The sequence below is a fragment of the Pinus tabuliformis genome, chromosome 3_2 (assembly GCF_031772625.1).
Source record: "Pinus tabuliformis cultivar Carrire ecotype Pingquan chromosome 3_2, CPIR1, whole genome shotgun sequence".
Classification (NCBI taxonomy): Eukaryota; Viridiplantae; Streptophyta; class Pinopsida; order Pinales; family Pinaceae; genus Pinus; species Pinus tabuliformis.
Genome location: NC_142302.1, coordinates 698,569,433 through 698,588,971, shown reverse-complemented (window position 1 = coordinate 698,588,971; position 19,539 = coordinate 698,569,433). Strand labels below are relative to the sequence as shown.

Genomic DNA, 19,539 nt, shown 5'->3' with positions numbered 1-19,539 from the left:
ATAAAAAGTAAATAAGAAGCTAATAAAGAGTCAATACTTCCAAGAGCGTGATATATAGATATATATATATATATATATATATATATATATATATATATATATATATATATATATAGAGACACACACACGATGGTGCTACGATGTTAATATCGTTAAAATAAATATCATATTCATATGAAAATTTCTTTTAAATCATTTACGTAGTTGTGAGCCATAACTGACAATATGGTCCACCTAATAGTTTTCAATATTTAAATACATGTAAGTACCTTAGAAAAGATCTTAGTCCAATATTTTTATTTTTCTATTTAAATGCCTTAAAAATACTAAGAAAATACTATGGATATGCCACATAGCAATTAGCCTCCAATGAGGAATACATGGTATAACATAATATAAATGTTTATCTCAAGAATCGATCATTTTTTTTAATGTTATCTTACTTGACAAGGATAAATATTAGGGATTCATGCTTATTTAAGAGATTTTGGAAAAAAATATAATTTTGTTTATTAATATGTTTGAAGAAGTTTTGATAAATCCTTTCTTTTATGTGTACATAAAATTACAAATTGAAAAATAATGGCTTTATTTACTTTGAAGAATTTGATATACATGCCATGAGTAAGTTAGTAAATTCATACTTATTCAAAAGAATATATATGTTTCAAAAAACTCCATAGTCTAATTAATTCATATTTGCATTTATAATTATTTTCAAAAAACTCCATAGTCTAATTGGTTCATACTTACATTTATAATTATTTGTCCTATGATAATGCTACATAAGTAAAAAATATTTACAAAATTGTATAAAAAAGGGGAGATCGAATGTACCTTTTTCAATAATGATTTGCAACTTCGTGAAATTATTTTCCTCTGAAAAAATAATAAACATTATTAAACTAATTATTAATTTTTACAGAATAATAAATATAAAGATTATATCAAAAAATAATAAATATAAAAATTATATTTATGTTCATTTACCTTTTTATTAAAAATCTTTTTAATAGCCATCTCTAATTGCTTTTCCAGTTGTTGCAATTGTTTCAACGTTAGTGACTCCAAATTCTCACCAACCATATTCTTAATCATAAAAAAAATTAGTTAATATAGTTTAACATAATAATAAAATTACAAAATAATAAAAAACCATACCTCTTATTCCATCTTACCTTGTTCGTTTTCTCCAATTTTTCTATCTTCTCCTGCAACATCTTGACTTCTAATTGACAACACTGAATTTGTATGGTCGTGAGTACAAGGGAAAAGTTATTTAAAACATATAAATTAAAAAGTATTAAAAGATTAAAAAGATATAACTACCCAATAATACTTGAGTTATAATTTGATCACGCTAATCATTTAAATTTATTTGATTACAGTATGTACATAAGTATGGAAATATTAAAAACAAATACATATTAAATAAGTAAAAGAATAATATAAAATATATGTGAAGTACATTTAAATGGTTATAATGAAATAATTATACAAAATCATTTATTCTATAATTATGGGTATTTCCATTGTTTTATTTGATTTCAAATTTAAATGATATGAAAAATGGCATTCTATAGTATTATGGAGAACACATTATCGCAAGTACAATGATATAAAGGAAAAGATTTCAAAGCATAATATTTTGTCCAATCATTATACCCAAGGGTTATAATACCGAAATTAGTTCAAAATTGCAGTGTGAGGTTTTCACAACAATTAGGTTGCAACTTCATAGACAAGTTTGAAAATTGTTCTTAGAATTATTAATTACGGTCAAAAATATAAAGTTTAATTAAAAAAAAAAACTTTCAAATAAAAATGGAAACACATTATTAATTTTATTAATTTAAAAATTTTAATAAAGAAAAATAAATTTTAATTCATCTTTTATATTATTTACAAAACTATATAATTTTTTTTATCTTATTTAATAATTCTACATCTTACCTCATTTCTTTTTTCTATGTGAGTCACAAACTATGTAGGTCACATACTTAGAGATTGATGACTACTATGTCCACATAATATTTGTACAAAGCAAATCCACTTGAAGGGATCACTTCCATCAACAACATCTCAACATGATTTACTTAATTCAATAAAAAACAAAATAAACCCCTTTTCATAGATTCAAATGGATAAACAATTATTAAATTAGAAATGATCATTTTTAAAGAAATTTTCTGTGGTATTTACTACTAATCAAAGTTGAAATAATTAATGTGGCCTTGAATGTTTGGGAGTTATGATTTAGGTTCAAGAAATGTCTAAAACAATATGGTCCATAAAAAAATAGAAATATTTATAATAAGTTGTTTTTTTTTTAAGAGCCCATATGTCATCATAATATGTAGGAAAATATGAAGATTGAAGGATCATATAAAAACCCCCAATATTGAAGATATGAAATCCAAAAATGTGACACGAGGACTCGTCATTGTATCAACACCAAAAGCCTAAATCATAAGATCAATAGGGAGCACTGAATACCAATTGTAAGTGATTGGTCAAGTTGTTGGTCATAGTTCGTGTTCTAAAGGAGCATAACAATAAGCACCTAGGAATCTATCGAAACACTAGTTAAGGTTATGTTTTCACACAATAGAGTGACAACTAGTGAAGTGGTGGATGACAGACATTGCAGGCTAGTGGCACATTTTACAAGGATGTAAGGTGGCATTGAAATGGATTCCATAATGAAGCATATGTGGTAAAAATATTATTTTCATAAACACTGGGGTGACATGTGGTAGGTGAATTCAACATTTTTTATGGTCCAAATGTACTGTTGGCAAGTGACACATGGAAGGAACACATGAGTAGGTTGACATGTTGTAGGTTCTTAGTGGCAGTGATAGATGATGTGTCAGACATGATGACAGGTGATGTCATAGCCAACCCATCTTGTGAATTTCCTCTCATATTTTGGCATTTTGTGTCTAGAAGGATTTCTCAATATCCTAATGTCTGAGGAATTCAAGACCATGGTTACAACCCCTTGTCACAAAGAGACTAGAAAGAGATTCCTAATAGTTTATTGTCTCAAGACTAGTCTTTAGAACCTTGGCAGTTTAAGATCCTTGGACGATATTCTTGATACCAATTATCTAAGAAGGTTAAGAATAAGATCAGAATCCTCAGTCATTTAGATATTAGAAGTAAGCACCTACGAATCTATCAGTTATTAAGACATCGATCATGGAATATAGCACATCAACATCAAAACTTGTTCAAATCTCTGATATTCAACATTATTATTCAATGAAGATGGTCACGACTGTTGATAAAATAGGTCTTACCAATAAGCACACAAGGAGCTTATCCTCTTGTTACCTCAGTCTGAAACTCTTGAACAGTAGTACTGAAAGGAACCTCTATCCCCTGATATTTCAGAGAGTAATTTAATATTTTGGTCTCATGAAATTTCATGTGGGGCTAGTTTTTACGAGCTTAGGACAACTACGATAGCAAGAAAATTTGGTGTTTCAAGTCAAAAAATTATTAAAGTGGGTCAAAATGAATTATCTCAGAACCAAAATTGAGATCCACACCTTTTCGTTTATAAAATAAAAGAAAAATAACATGAGAAGGTATGGTCTCATGCAAATTTACATGTAAGAGATTTTTGTGCAAGAAGAAGCATTGCGACGTTCTTTCTATAATGAAATGAAGACTACTGAAAATAGGTTGGTGGGATATATTTTGTGAAGAACAATGAGAAATAATGATGTATGAAAAGAGGGATTTTTGTTACTATAAAGAAATAGATCTAAGCATAAAATAAACTAGATTTGGGGGAGAATATGTCAATGTTAGTTCTATGAAGGTTTCATTGAGATTTTGTTTGTCAATGGCCATAGGTATTAGTGCCAAGTTTCAAATCCAAGTATTTTGGTGATCTAAGACTATGTTTGCAAAATTATGTAGACAAAATAATGAGGGGGTAGAATGTTGAGGTTATATATATACCAAGGGAGAGGAGTTGAAGAGAATATAAAAAAAAAAAAAAAATGTTGATGTCATATTTGGATGAGAAGTGAAGGGATGTTGATCAAATATGAGAAATACCTTTAGATATCTAGTGAAATATCAGTTGGATCAAAGAACTAGAGAATCAAACTAGGTTCTAGAAGACCAATAAAAAATAATAAATGAAGTTGCATTACAAAATCATAGTGAGAGATATCCTGAGCATTATTAATGAGCATATTGGTTAGATACAAATACTAGAACATATTTGAAAGCATATCGAAAATGAAGTCTTGTTTGTTGTATAGAAAGATGAGGAAGAAAAAGTAAATTTGAAGTTAAATACTTCTTCTTGTTTGATATTTGAATGAAAATCCATTCGATATAAGTTTTAAAATGTGATGTAAGATGGATATAATAGGAAGAGAAAATTGGTTTCTATAGATCAAGGATAAATGTCTCCTTTAGATTGGTGCTTGTAAATAAAAGATGCAGGTTCCTCTAATATATTTAATTTTGGAAAAGAATGAAAATGGATATGATAGGAAAGAATGTAGGTGGTTTTATATAAGTGGATTAGAGTCTCATTTAGGTAATAGCGGGTATAAATATTAATGGGTTGTTTCCTCCAACAAGTTGGTGACTGCAAATAGTGGGTGTCGATGCTTCTAATAAGTAGGTTCTTGCAACAAAGAAAGGGTTGCTATTTCTAGTAGGTTGGTACCTGCAAACAGTGGGAGTTGGTGCTTCCAATAAGTGGGTGCTTGCAAAGAAATGGGGGTTGGTGGTTCTTGTTGGTTGGTTCCAAGAAGACGTTATGTAAACTAAAGTTGGTGCCTGCATTTACATTACAATTAAAATAATATTTTTGGTTTCCTCTCATATTGGTTTCCACATAAATATACTATGTTCAATATCTTATGTTTATGGTGCATCATTGTGTGATTGAATATGTTTGATGCGTTAAATAGTTGTTAAAAATTATATAATACAAATTCATTCCATCTCTTTGTAATATCCTTGTTCCCAATACGAATTTCACTGATGATAAACAATGTGGTAATCTAAACTAGGTTGACCCAGTTTAAGCATAATCAATTGTATTAAAAGATGGTTAGCTATAGTAAATTAGGTAGACCTAGGTTTAAAATTTAATATATATATATCTATCTATCTATCTATCTATCTATATATATATATATATATATATATATATATATATATATATATATATATATATATATATATATATATATATATATATATATATATATATATATATATATATATATTAACAATGGCTTATTAAATATGATAACACATGTTATCTATGGTTGACTATGGTTGGCTATGGCTAACATGCTCAGCCATAGTCAACATGAGCATCAACATTAACCATAGCCAATTTGGGTGCCATAAAAAAACATATCCACCATGGGAATTAAATTTAGTATTGTTGATAATGAAAAAAATGACAAACAATATCATAATGTGGTGAATACTAAACAATGTTAGAATGTGGAATACAACAAACAAAGTTGTAATGTGATGAACAACAAACAATATCACAATGGGAAAAAAAAATGACATTGTAATGTGATGAACAAGAAACAATGTTGTAATTTGACAAATAGGAAATGGCATCGCAATGTGATGAGCAATAAACAATGTCATAATGTGTGAAAAACATTAGTAAACCACAATCATCTAGGTTGACCTAGGTTAACTAGGATGACATAGGTTTACCATGTTGACATAGGCTTACAAGGTTTACTATACATTGTAACATAATAACTATACATCAATATGTGCACTAAAACATGCCAACTATTGTGACTATGGTTGGTGATGGTTAAAATGCTTAGCCATAGTCAACACAAGGGAAAGTTTAAGGATATAAATTTATTTCAATGTTTATAAACCTTACTCAATCTTACTAGCCCTAACATGCAGCTATAAAATGTTTGGTGACATTTTTGTAAAAGTGTTCATATTTATAATGATTTTATATAGTATCAGTAAAAATTTGACAATTTTTGAGTTAAAATAATTTATACTATAAATTTTGGATTAATTTTATTTATAAAAAATTGAAATTAATAATCGCTTTTTTTCAAAAAGCATCAAAATTTATCCCACCTGCAAATATTAGCCCCTAAAATTTTCTTTGGTTAACATGTCGAAATGCAAAGTGGTAAATATATGAAAATATTGAGATATAATTGAGAAGGATAATATAAATCCAAATATTTTATAACATATTTTAAACATCATGAAATAAAAAGAAAATTCGTAGTTAGATACACATCACAGTAAAACAACATAGTAGAAAGGAAGAATATAACAATTATAAATATGGATCAAAATTTGTTGATAGAAAAACATTTATCCATTGACTTTTGGGTTTAAGAAATTACCTATTCTATACACATTTTAAATAGGTATCCCATAAAGCACATCAAAAGAAAAATGCCACAAGAGGCTTGTAGTATGATGTGGATTGCTTCAAATATAAGGTCTTTAGATATGGGATATATGCTCACTTGCTTGAATTTTTTACAAGAAAACTCAATGATAGAAGTGAAAGGTGTATTTTCACATAACACAATAATTAGTTCAAAGCATGCAAATGTATGATCTCCTTACAGAGAAGAGTATAATTAGCAAAGATGTAGAGTTCAAAGCAGCTAAAAATTGGGATGGAAAAGCACAACATCAAGGTGCATAGGACCAATGACCTATTCAAGGGTCGACTCCATAAATTCAGGTTTAATGATAGTCATTAAGATAAGAAACTAAAAATACTCAATACTGTAGACAAGTAATGATTCTAGAACTAGAAAGAGTAGAAGGCTATAGGAATTTTTTGAAGAACTAGATAATCATTGGAACTTTTTATTATTTAGATGTCAAGTGACATGATTTTAAGAAGTTGTTAGAGAAGTGAAATGGGTCAAATCCAGAATGAGGAGATAGATTCCATAGAAAAGAATAATAGATGGGATGTAGTGGATTTACTAGCACATAAGGAAAGTATCTGTGTGAGGTGAGTTTATAGTGTCAAATTGAACGAGAAAGGCTAACTTGAAAGATATAAGGAAATACAAGTAATAAAGAGGTTTACACAATAACATGAAATCGACTTTGGAGAAAATTTTGCACCACTATATAGATTTCATATATTAAGGGAAATATTACCAATAGACATTCCAAAAAATGGAAGGTATACCAAATAGATGTCAAATCTACATTCTTAAATGGATTTCTTAAGAAGAATTTATGTGCAACAAGTGCTAGGGTATGGGATAAAAGAAACATGAGATAATGTATATAGGTTGAATAAATCTCGTTATGGGCTCAAGAAATCCTGAAGAGCTTGGTACAACATGATAGACTCTTACGTAATAAACCATGGATTTAAAAGAAGAACCAATGAATCCACCCTATATATAAAGTTAAATTAGTGAGCAAAAATTCCAATTGCTTACTTATACATGGAAGATGTGATTTAGATTTCAAACATTTTAGTAGATTAGTTTAAATAAATAATGAAACATAAGTTTGAGATGTCAAGTTTGTGCTTGATGAAGTACTTCCCTCACATTGAATGATCATCAACATGGATACAAAGGTCCAACTCCAGTTGATAGTAATAATAATTTAGCCATAGTTGTATCCACAAATAATGCTTTTCAGCGCAAAAGAAAGAACATATATAAAATATATATTTTTTATAAGATATCTTGTAAACAATTATGATAGATATTTATAATTTTGTAAGCCAAATTACCAATCAACTAATATATTCATAAAGCCATTGGCAAGAAATGTTTTTCGTAGATAAAAGCTATGTGTTATATGTTTTGAACAATTCAATGGATGTAATAAAGGGATAATGTTGGAATATTGTAGTTACTCCCAGAAGTTGTAGACTCTTCTAGAACAATCTTAGTTAAATATATATTCTTCTACTATAGAAATCTATAGAGATCTTAATTGTATTGAGTGTCAAGAAACATCTTCTCTACAATATATGGTTTTAAATCTAGTTAATTTTTTGTTCCTTTCATCAACTATATCATGTTCATAATAGCTATTTGAAAAGGTTTCCCTCATTATTCCTTACATATTTTATATTATCATTTTTTCTATCCATTTACTTCATAAATAATTACATTTCACTTATAAAACAATTATACATTTGTATCTATATTACTTCATAATATTCTTGTTACAATTACTTTTATAATACTTTATGATTTTATGATCACTTATAATTACTTAAGTTAGAACCACAGGTCATGCGGAAAAGACTAATTTGAATGATAGGTGTAAGTAATTATGCGCATTTATAAATAAATGTTTCTAATTTTGGAAATATTATGGGAACGAGCATGTGAGTAGTCATGTTGCTTTGCTGTCAATAACTATTTAAGTGGTTGAAGTCCCAAGTAGTGTACAAGTAAAGGAGGCAATTGTTATATTTATAACCTCTCATGATTCATGAGATTCCAAGAGGGATCATCACCACCATCGAGACAACATAAATAGAGCTAAAATATTATGTTGGGTGGGGAAAAAGGGATAGCAAAGTAGGAGAGAAAGGCAATGTCGAATAAATAATAAAGAAAGATATCTATAAAATAATGCGTATAAAGAAAAAAGAGACAAACGTTGAAAAAGCAAGATGTTGCTAGAGTCTTTGTTGGAGAAGGAAGAAAATTATCCTCAAATGTTGATAATTTATTGATAGCAGAGAAGTTTGAGGCTTAAGGGGAAATTATTGTGGTATCAAGAATTCTTGGTTTTGAAACAAGTATTTATAAAGTGATATTTATTAGGTGGGAATTTGCACCAAGACTACATAATAAATAGTGGATTTAGTGGATAGGGAAAGGAAAACAAATAATTAACATGCAATATATATATATATATATATATATATATATATATATATATATATATATATATATATATATATATATATATATATATATATATATATATATATATATATATATATATATATATATATTGATGAATGCATTTCAATTTTGATAGTGAGTAAAGCATATATACATGTATGTTTCATAGTAAACAAAGAAAATATATAAATATTACAATATGTTGAACATAGCAAAGATAGGTACGTATATATTTTCTATATAAGAGGTAGGAAATTCGTAAATGGATAATCTAACTCAACAAAATTCTAAATATGGAAATATTCTGGAGAAGTATTTCTATTTGCTTAGTATCATGAACAAGGAAAAAAGGAAAATAATGGAAAATGCATAGATGATTTTAATACAAGCCACCCTAAAGGAAAACATAAATATTTAAGTATCTTTAGCATGTGTGTAAGATGATATGGAGGGATAACCTCTGTGTTAAACTTCTAATGCATGTCCTACCCACTTGAAATGTAAGACAATCTCAGGAAGTGGTTACAGAACATGTTTTCATAGGTACCATACAACCACATTTTTTGTACAAAGTATACATACAAGAATTCTAAGCTTTACTTCGAATGAGTGCTTGAAGGAGGTTTTGTCGATGTTACAACACCCTCCAAAAAAAAATTTGCATACAAATGTTAGAGACTCCTTATGATCATGCCATCCTTCATTTCAATACCTTAATGTCATGCTCATTCATGTTGTTTAAGTGCTCATGTCTTCCTTTGGTAATTCTAAGTGTCAGACTCCCTTCTTTTACAAGCCCTCACAAGCACACATCCGAAGATAGGCTAAACATATGTGACAATGCCAATGTATCATTGTTGCACACTTTTTGTTAATAGTCACTACGCACTTCCTAGTGATAGTAACTGTGCGACTCTTAGCCATAGTGATTGTACAACCCTTAATGCTAGTGACTGTATAATTCTTAGAGAGATTGACTACATAGTTCTCAAAGTAAGTCACTACACACTCTTTGTGAACAACTAATTGTGGACTTCCCTGTGATAGTGATTGTGTAATTCTCATTGAAAATGTATGGGCATCCCTTGTAAATAGTAATTACACACTCTTTGGCGACAATCAGATGTACTTCTTCAATTCAGTCAATCAACTCATGGCTCATAGTTTCCATACATTCACTAAGATCTTACCATAATTGCAAGTTTTCTATCCCTATATAAAGAGACAAACATAGAGCTCATATTTATATTCATATTTTACTTTTGAGCTTTGTGCACTATAGAAATATAAGAAGCATTCACTCACTCGTCGTTGCAAATGCCCCATTTCCTTGATGAGTTTCCTAACTATCACTTTTTCTTTTATAAGTGTCACCTTTGCTTTCTTTATCTCGTAAAAGGATCATTTTTTCTTTCTCTATATTTTGAAAGTGCCCCTTTTGTTTGCTTTCATTCTTATGTATGTGTCTATTATGTTTTCTTTGTGTTTTTGTGTGTTGCTTTCACTTTTGCATGTTTCAGTTTCGATTGTTTTCGCACATCTTAAATAGAACCATGGCACACCTTTAAGAGTCAAGTCTAACATACTCTCTTCCAGTAGTTGATGCTATCTATCATTAGAACGTGTCTCTTGGAATAGCACACCTTTGGGTTACAGTCAACACTTATGTCATAAAGGTACATCTTAAGTGTTGCACTTGGAGATAAGTGTCACTTTACTTTGATTTCAATATATGCATGTTGTTTTTTGGTATTTTGCAACTCCTTGTCATGTGGTTGATCATTTGTGTGTGTGTGTGTGATCATGTTCAAGACTTGTTATATGCTTTTACCCTAATCTTCTTGTTTCATTGATCTCACACTTAGTCATTTTTGGGAGTTTTTACTGTCCTCACAACTTCCTCAATCTGTGACTAATCTTCAACCCTTGGCCAAATGTACTACACACTGCACAGTCCTAAGCCATAGTGTTGAAGCCCTTACCTCCTTGAACTGCACATTTCACAATCCTAAAAGGCAACCTCCTTCACATGCACATTGAGCAAATTTCAAAGTATGATCAAGGTGGATATCAGTGGTCACCTGCCTATTCCACTTGGACCCCCAATGTTGTTTCTTGTCTGATTCCTTAATTGTAGCACAAATTACTATATTTGGCAGTTTTTTGGGTCCTAAACTTCCAGAGACGTTTTGAGGGACTAAAATATGCTTTTAGGGAAAATGTAGAGACTAGAAAAGTGCTAAATTAGTTTACAAGTTTTTTTTGCCTCTTCTTCAAGATCTTCGAAACAAGGTATTTTGATAGCCAAACGAATATCATATGCCAAGGTTATGACCCCGGGAGGTTAACGTTCAAAATTACCCCAACAAGGCCCATAAGGTTTTCGCACTCAATCTCCTAGGGTAGGTTTTTGGATGTTTAGGGTTTCTCAATATTTCTCAATCATAAAAATTCCAGTGAGCCTCATTGTGACAAAGTTCAGAGGCATGTAGCCACCACAAATATTCTCACAAATAAGCTACCATCATCTGAGCTAGCTTATTTCCATTTTATATGTAAGCATATTTCAGTTCTTTGATATTAATGAAATGAATTTTTATTTCTGTTGCATCTTGGTTTTTATGTTTGTATCTGTATTTTTTTGTGTTCTTGTATAAGTTTGGATAATGGTATCAGGTCAGTATAATCTTTAATTTTTTTTTTTCATGTCCCCAACAATGTTAGGGTATAAGGAGTTAGGGCTCAAACTGGTTGAACCTTTGCAGGACCAGCCTCACAAACCCCTGAGGCCTCCCATGGCAGAAGAAAAGAAAGATGAGGGAGTAGGATACCCTTTCAAAATATTGCTCAAGGAATCCCACAAGTGACAAAGTTACACGATGATGGATAAATTTGCCCAAATCCTTTGGTGGCTACCCACAAGTGACACATCTTCATCCAACAACCACTTTGGAGGCACCACTCCTTTTAAGGTACAAATGAACTTTGAAATTCCCATATTTGCAGGCCAAATAGATGTAGACACCATAGATAGATGGTTAAATCTATTGGAAGGATATTTTTCAGTTCATGAATTTTCCAATAAGGAAAATATTACTTTTTCACTCCTCAAAGTCTCCACCCAGGTTAAGGACTAGTGGGAAACCTACTGTGAACATAAGCAAGAGAGTGAACCCTCACTATTTTCAACCACATCCACTTAGAATTATTTTCGAGATTCCATTAGCAACAATATTACCTTGTTAGTATCCATGAATATAAATACATAAAGTGGACCAAGTTGCGGCAGGGAAAGGACTACAATGTGCTAGAGTTCACAAATATCTTTCATTCCCTTCATTAAAAGTTCCCTATTAGGGATTCTGAGCAGCATTTTCAAGTATTGTGACTATTTGCACATGTACATCCAGGACGAGATGGAGTTCCTAGACATCTCCTTGTTTGGCGTTACCTATCGATACGTTTTCAGTATAGAGAAGAAACTTAAACAAGAGGATCGAGGCATTGAATTTGTGAATCTGAAGCAAGGGAAAGGTGCTCCCAACCCCCAAAACAAAGGACAAAGGAAAGGTGGGGTGACCCAGGACAACCCTCCAAAGTCACATGAAAAGAAAAACACCAAGAGGAAAAAGAAGGACATAGGGAAATGGTGTGAGTTCCATAAGATCCTGACTCACAACACAAGTGAGTGTCGAGTCAAGTAGTCACTGGTGGCTGAGCTAAAAGGTTTTGAATCATATGCATGTTATGACTATGTGTCAGAACCAAACAAGAGAAATGAAGAAAGGGAAGCAAAATATTGATGCGGATCCCAGTCCCACCATTGCCATCACCAAGATCCAAAAGACTAAGCCTGAAGATCCATCAGAGGGAGAGAAACTCTTGCACTCAGAGATGTGGGTGAAGGGTTCTCTGTTGTAGTTCATTGTTATCAGCGGAAACCAAAAGAACCTCATTTCAGTAGAGGCCATGAATTAGTTGGGCCTATCAATAACACCACACCCACAACTATACACCATCAGGTGGCTTCACCAAGGACGAGATCTTTGTGTCAGCCAACAGTGTCACCTTCTGTACAACATCAATCCCTTCATAGATGACATACTATGTGATGTTTCTCCTCTTGAAGTATTTTATGTATTATTAAGTCAACCATACTTGTGGAAGCATCATGATGTGTATGAGTCTAGGCCTTGCACTATTATTATTACTTTGGGAAATAAGTTATACAATATACTAGAGGTATCACTACCTACCACCATCTCTTTGATCTTTGTGAACCAATGCAGTAAGATAATTTCCTAGACCATGAAATTTATCTTCCTTATGATTCACCCTCAGGGAAAGAAGAATATTATGGCCACATCCACGTCATCCAGAAAAGGATCCTCCTCATGGGAGAAACAGATGGGCAAGGTCGTGGAGGAGTACAAGGATATCTTCGTGTCGCCCACAAGGATACCCCTGCATTGATAGGTCAAGCACTCCATCGACCTTACCTCAGGCATGATGCTACCCAACATGCAAATCTATCAATGCTTTATTATGGAGAACAATGAAATCAAGAGGTAGATTTTAGAGCTATTGCAGAAAGGGAAAATCAGGTGAAGCTTATCATCCTGTGGGATCTCATTCATGTTGGTACAGAAGAAGGTAGGAACCTAAAGACTATGTATTGACTATTGATAACCGAATAATATCATTCATCAGAAGAGGTATCCAATCCCACAGATTGATAACCTTTTGGACCAGATCAAGGGGGTCAAACATTTTAGTAAGAATGACTTGAATTTCGGTTATCACTAGGTACCAATCAAACCCTTCGATATGTGGAAGCCTCTCTTCAAATCCAAGGAGGGCATTTTCGAATGGCTGGTCACACATTTCGGTTTGAATAATTCCCCCACAACCTTCATGAGGCTAATGGATTGCATCCCGATATTTAGCCCTAATTCGGAAGAGCACCTCAGACACCATATTCGTCAGGTCCTCCAAACCATACGAAAACACAATTTGTGTGCCTATTTGGAGAAATGCATTTTTTTTATGAACCAGGTTAAATATATGGGGTACATCATTGATGAGCATGGTGTGCATGTGGACCCAACCAAGATACACATTATTGAGGATTATCTAGCCCCAACCACTCTAATAGAGCTCCACAACCTTCTAGATCTTGCCAATTTCTACCACAGGTTCATGGTGGGGTTCTCTCATATCACTTGGTCTTTGTTTCAAGTCACCAAGGGTGGATCGAAAGCAAAGTTCTTATAGTCTGAATCCCAACAAAAGGTGTTTTCTAATTTGAAGCATTGCCTCTACTCTACACTAGTTCTCACATTACCAGACGTTCAACAACCATTTTAGATTGAGATAAATGCCTCCATCTATGCTATTAGGGTAGTTCTCACTAAGCAAGGGCATCCAATGGAATCATAGTGAGACACTTTCAGGCACAGTTCAAAAGTATCCCACTTATGAAAAAGAGATGTATTTGATTGCACGGGCCTACTATAAATGGAATCATTGCATTCTGGGGAAGGAAACAATCATCCACAAAGACCACTACCCACTGTAGCTCATACATACAAAAGGAAAGTTGAAGAATGATTGCCATCAGAAATGGTCCACATACTTGTAACATTTCCATTTGAAAATTAAGTACAAGAAGGGAAGCACCAATAATGTTTCTTACTACCTCAACCAACCACTAGTCATGGCACTAACCTCTGTGCTCGACTCTTGTAGACACGAGACTTCATGGTGGTCCATATTTACAAGAGTGATACAAAATTTGGCAACACATACCAGATGCTCCTAGGAGGCAAGAAAGTTCATGATTTTCACCTCTAGGGTGAACTATTATACCACCTGGGACACATCTCTGTTCCTTTAAGTGAGCATGCAAAGATGATTTTGGAGGGACACTACATTCAGGTGGCTAGACATTTTGGAGTAGATAAAATGGTGGAAGTGATGCAGAAGTATTTTTATTGGCTAAACCTTCGACATCATGTGGGGAAATACATTAGATCCTCAACTACCTGCACCATTGCCAAGCAGACCATCAAGAAGAAAGGCTTATATACTCCTCTGCCTACTCCTAGTCAACCTTTGGAATCCATCTCCATGGATTACATGTCGGGCCTTCCTTCTACTAAGCATGGAAATGACTGTGTTTTCATAGTCATTAACAGATTCTCTAATATGGCCATTCAAGCAGCTTGTAAGAAGAGTATCACAACAGAAGACATAACTAAGTTTTTCTTTCAATGAGTGTGGGTACACTTTGGGATCACATAGTCCATTATATCAGATCAGGACAATAGGTTCCTAAGTACATTTTTGCCAAGCCTCTAGTCAATGTTGGATACCAAGCTCACTAAGTCCATGACCTTCCACCCCCAAATGGGTGGCCAAACAGAGGTCATCAACATCATAATCTTGCATGTTCTGCACATGTATAACTCGAAGCATCTATGAAAATGTGATGAAATCCTCCCCTATGTCCAACACAGCTACAACCGATCTCTCCATAGCTCAACTAGTCAGAACCCCTTTCAGGTGGGATTGAGATTCCAACTGCTATGTCCCATTGAGGTGGCCATACCATTTATAGTTACTCTGTTGTATTCGACTCATGTCTAGGCCAAGGTTCACAGGGCTAAAATCTTCATTGAGCAAATTCATCACTTCCACCAACAGGTCCATGACATATTGGATAGAACCAATGCTAAGTACAAGAAACATCATGATCAACATTAGGTGCCACACAAGTTCTAGATGGGTGACAAAGTTTGGTTACATCCACAGAAGGAGCACCTGGCTAGGTCCCACCACAAACTTTTCCTGCTCTGATATGGGTTGTACACCATCAACAAGATTGTAGGGGATAATGCCTTCAATCTGAGCATTTCACCATTCGTCGGCATGCACCAAATATTCAATGTGGTCTGGTTGTGACCATACTTTCCCCCATTGTTAGAAATATCCAATGTTGCGGAGCAGCTGAAGCCAACACAAATCAACCCCAACTCCATTGAATAGGCCACCACTGATCGGACCATGGACACATAGCTGAAGAACTCTCACTAGAAAAATATCTAATTGTATTGGGTTGTCAAAGCTAGCAAACTCTTGCACTAAGGCAAGTGGCTCACCAAGGACCAAGTTCAACAGAAGTTTTCCCATCGCATGGAGGCACTCAATGTAATTGGGACCATTTCTTCCTTAGGGGGGAGTACTAATCCAACTGGATATTGATGGCCACCAACCTATTCCACTTGAAACCCCACCATTGTTTCATTTCAGTTTCCTTAATTGTAGCACAACTTACTATTTTTGGCATTTTTTCGGGTCCTAAACTTTTGGATCTATTTTGAGGGACTAAAAGATGCTTTTAGGGTAAAAAGAGAGATTAAAAAAGTTCAAAACTAGTTCACCAATTTTTTTTAGCCTTCTGTTCAAGTTCTTTGAAAAGAGGTATTATGATAGCCAAACGAAGATCGTATGCAAAGTTACAACCCATAAACTTTTGGCGCTTCATCACCTAGGGTAAGGTGTTTGGATGTTTAGGGTTTCTCATTGTTTCTCAATGATAAAAATGCCACGAAGCCTCACTGTAACACATTTTAGAGGCATGTGGACATCACATCTCTTCTCATAGATAAGCTACCATCGCTTGAGCTAGCTTATTTCCATTTTGTAGGTAAGCATATTTTAGTTCTTTGATATTAGTGAAATGAATTTTTATTTTTGCTGCATCCTGATGTTTATGTTTATATATATATTCTGTTGTGTTCCTATATAAGTCCAGATCAGAGTATATTCAATCCTTATTTCTGGTTCCATTTTCTCAATTGTACAATCATGATCAACCCTGCCATGAATTCAACATTGCACATTCATAGTGGATAGGGGATCCTCTTGCGGACCCATCGATTTCTCAACTATGTAGTCCCTTGAGCTTCTCCCTCAGCCACTACACACTATGACATCATAACACCTAGTCATGTCTCCCTATCTCCTAGACTTCTCGACTGCGTAATCCCTTAGCCTACCCTTCCCTTACTGTGCATTTCATAGGATCAGTGGATAGTAGGGCTATCCTTCATCCCTTGCAATACATATTACTCAATGCATAAATCCTCTCCCTCATGCATTGTTTATGGAATCAAGCAACCCAGAAGGAAATCTTGGCACAACAGAGTGTATAAATAAACTAGTTATAAGTGCTACAAATTATTTTTGTAGCGCGCTACGAAATATTTTCGTAGCACCTCTAGAAACTCTGTTTCCACTCTTGGGAATGTGAAGTGATGCAATCCTCTGTCAAAATGATCTCTCACTATCTTAATCACACCTTCCATGCCAAGTTTTTGATCTCCCTCGTCTTAGCTACAAGAGTTATGCTCAATCTCCAAACAACATAGGCATGGTAGGGTTCAGGAAAAAATCTCTATCTCAACAATAAACTTACTCAGACTCCTATGGTTTTCTACTCCAAAATTGTTCTACTCCTTCCTCTCTACGTCCAACATCCCCTTATTAACTTAATGGGCCATCCCCATTTAAAAAACCCATGTCACTACCCGCAAAACATAGACGCTGCAAACTAATGGTTTGGCTCACAATAACAAGTACACATACCGACCATAGCTCACAAATCGAGCATCAACCAACACATAATGCTATAGGCTTGGGGTCACACTAATTCTAGAATAAAATAAAATTTATATACAATTTGAGCACGAAGATAAAAACACCGAGAAATAACATAGATCTATGGAATGAATATGCTACACATTTCTTTTATTTATTACATAGGTATAGGTTTTAGGTAGGTGAAGAATCTCCTCTCCTCTCTAATCAATTCTCCTTTTATTCACTTCCTTGGCAACCAATTTGTTTCCACTTCTCTCTAATTCATGGAAGTTGAAAATACATAATACAAATGAATCATCATTTGCTAAACTCTACAACTTATTCAAATTTTGTATTTACATTATTCAAAATCTCATTAAAGGAAACAAAATTGACGTTTCCAGATCAACATGTGGCCAATCCACCACATTTTCAATCCCCCTTCATTTTCCACCACAAACTTGTTATAATTCTCCTGCATCATACTCCCCAAGAAAGGAAAACTCATGAGTTCCTGCTCATAAGGTCCTCCATAGAGAAACCTGCCTTTTGTAGAGCTGCAACACTCATTGCTGCTGCAAAATCCTCCCCATCATCACTCCTCTACTCAAGTTTTCCCAAATATCTCAGCTCAAAAACTCCTATGGGCAAGATCTAAAAAAAACTATTCTCAGTGCTCCTATTTGTTGAATAATTTTATTCAAACTAATATTGAGATAATACATGATCCCAATTCTTGGGATGATCTCCCACAAGGCTTCTTAATAGGTTTCTAAGACTCTTGTTCACAAATTCATTTTTCCCATAATATTGTGGGTGGTAGGCTGAGCTGAAGTTCAATATTGTTCCAAGCTTCTTCCACAGACTTCAAAAACGTCCAGTGAACCCAGTGCACTTGTGAGAAACTACACTCTTCGGCAAGCCATGCAATCTGACAATCTCACCAAGAAAAAAAATTAGCCACATGTGTGACATCAATAGTCTTGCAACATGGCTTAAAGTGAGTCATCTTTGTAAATCTATCCACAAACCACAAGTATAGAATCCTTACCTTGTTTCATGCTCGTCAAACCCAAAACAAAATACATACTCGATAAGTCCCATGGACTACTTGGAGTGCGTAGAGGAGTATACAACCTTGAATTTTGACTCCTCCCATTCACATGCTGACATACCCTACAATTGTCTACATATTTCTACACATTGGCTCTCATCTTTGGCAAAAAATAGAAGTGTTCCAGCTACCCAAGTGTCTTGTCCACACCAAAATTCCCTGCCAATGCTCCATTATGATTTTCCTACATCAAATTCTTCCTCACTGAATTAAGGGGAATACACAACTAATTATTTTTGAACAAAAAACCATACTACAACATAAATTCCTTCCATGGGCCACTATCTATGATCATGGGGTTACTGGATTCTTCAAATGCCTCTCAAAAATTAGCATCATCCTTGTACACGTCCTTTAGATAATCAAAGCACAAAATATGCACATGGCACTCCTACATGATCAAGATCTTCCTGCTCAAAGCATCAACTACCTTATTCTCTTGTCGACTTCCACCCACTTGGCATGCTTATGGTTCAACCTATGTTGCTACACTATATAATGTAATGTAGAATTGTTAGAGAATAAAACAAACTCCCTAGGTATCAAATAGTGCCTCCAATGCTTCAATGGTTCAACCAATGCATAAAATTCCTTGTCATAAGAGGAGTATTTTTTCTTTGAGTCATTCAACTTCTCGTTGAAATATACAACAAGTCTACCTTCTTGACTCAATATTCCTCCAATGGACGTACCACTAGCATCACATATGACTTTGAAAATATAATTGAAGTCAAGTAGCTTCAACACCAACTTATCAGTCATCCTTTTCTTCAAGAGCTAGAAACTTTTCTCTGCTTCTATTGTCCAACAAAACGGTTGTCTATCCTTTTTGGTTATCTCAATGATAGGTACACAAATACCATTGAAATTATTGATGAAATT

At 33.5% G+C, this 19,539-nt stretch overlaps 1 pseudogene across 1 annotated transcript in view; it reads right to left on the bottom strand.

Moving 5' to 3' along the window:
• LOC149182538 (protein VERNALIZATION 1-like) overlaps positions 1–19,539 on the bottom strand; it is a 221,501-nt pseudogene that overhangs the window by 90,594 nt on the left and 111,368 nt on the right. The window contains exons 3-5 of the transcript XR_016257627.1: positions 1,179–1,241; positions 991–1,089; positions 838–879 (exon numbers count right to left, since the gene is read on the bottom strand). The product of XR_016257627.1 is annotated as a protein VERNALIZATION 1-like (transcript). The remainder of the gene's footprint in view (positions 1–837; positions 880–990; positions 1,090–1,178; positions 1,242–19,539) is intronic.